Source organism: Lactuca saligna, chromosome 5, assembly GCF_052625555.1.
Source record: "Lactuca saligna cultivar CGN05327 chromosome 5, ASM5262555v1, whole genome shotgun sequence".
Lineage (NCBI taxonomy): Eukaryota > Viridiplantae > Streptophyta > Magnoliopsida > Asterales > Asteraceae > Lactuca > Lactuca saligna.
Window position 1 is genome coordinate 224,802,426 of NC_136421.1, and position 1,730 is coordinate 224,804,155.

Sequence of the window (1,730 nt, forward strand, 5' to 3'; positions counted from 1 at the left end):
TGCACATTCCAGTTAAAGTTGGTTTTGCATTGGAGTTCTAAGAGTTCTCAACTTGTTGCATAACAACTTGGAAGCAATGGTAGGCCCTTGAGCTGCCAGGTGGCAAGAAATTAGATTGAGTTCAGTCCATATGAGTTTGGATTTGTCATTATCCTTGTCTTGTGACTATGGTTTTGACAATTCACATGGATAAGAACACATACACCATCAAAATCTAAGTGTCATAAGGTTTCTCTCTGATTCATGAAAATGATAGTGAGGAAACTCTTTCACTAAGTAGATTTAAGTGGATAGCAAGTTTGAAGTTTGCATTCTCATGTCGTTAGTGGAGCGTGTGTGGTTAACCGGCACACTAACTAATGAGAATGGCAAAGGTTTTGACTCACATGGGAGCTATCTAAGGAAAGGGTTAAACTCCAGGTGTATGATTTGATAAAGTCTTATCAAGACAATCAAGTATCAGAAGTCTGACTGATTTCTAGGTACATGTCAAAGCTAGTGGGAGCATAAAGTGTTATGCTAGTTAGATAATAATCATTATGCTAGTGGGAGCATGATGATTATGTTGCAAGTTAGCAATGTTAATTATAGAAAACAAAAGTTTCAACTCGCTTTGAAAAAGTTGTTTTACTATAATTAAGGAAGAGAAATTTATACTTCATTCCAATTCTACAAGCTTAGATTGGGATTTTAATCAACTTTAGTCAAGAATATATATGAATGTTATGTTGGAATGGTTCAACATAAGGAATTTCTATATATGTTGCTTTCTCAAAATTCGATTATGATTACGACATCCCTCTTCATAGTTCGAATTATGAGAACATGGCAAATAAAAATATTATAGCATGAATCATATCCCATATGCTTCGGGTATAGGATCGGTTGCATGTGTTATAATATTTATCCATTCTAAATTTTCCTAATGCTTAGGGCGTTAAGAAGGGAAAATGGATTAGAATTGGATATGACTTAGATGGTTAAGCAATTGTCGAGAACAATTTGGGGTTTTCCAAAGTTTGGTTACTCATGGACAATTGGAAGTATAGAGTAAGTATCTTATTGACATATTTTGGAAAGAGGCAACTCTTGTTCAAAAGTGATGGTCAAGATGGGAATATGGAATTGTTTCCATAGGTGGAAGTTATTCTTTGAATCTATGCAAAGAAGGATGTTCAAAGGAATGTACTTTGAATTTGAGACTTCATCTCCATGGAATTGCTTTCCATTGGAATACTTTGTAATGTTTGTTGCCAAGTCTTTGTGACTTGTGTGAATATCATTACAAGAGGATCATTGCATAGATTACGGTAAATGACAAGAACTTGGTATTCTTACATTTACAATAAGGATTGAGATTGTGAAATGAGAATCATAGAAGTCATGTTTAATTGATATACATTTCACAAAGAGAAGACCATATGTAAACATAGTGTGCATACTTGGAGTATGGCATAGCTATTGTTTAGAGAAACATAGTGTGCATACTTGGAGTATGGCATAGCTATTGTTTAGAGAAACATAGTATGCATGCTTGGAGCATGGCATCACTACTGTTTCAATTCAAGTATTAAGTTGATGAATCGAAACATGAATAATGAGTGATCAATATGGTGCTTAGATAAAATGTGTTTTATTTACGCTCAAAGTGTTGAGGCCATATAGTACTAGTATTATTGTGTGTTTCACTTTGCATGTTTTGACTTCCAGAATAACTAGGTCATTCTCCC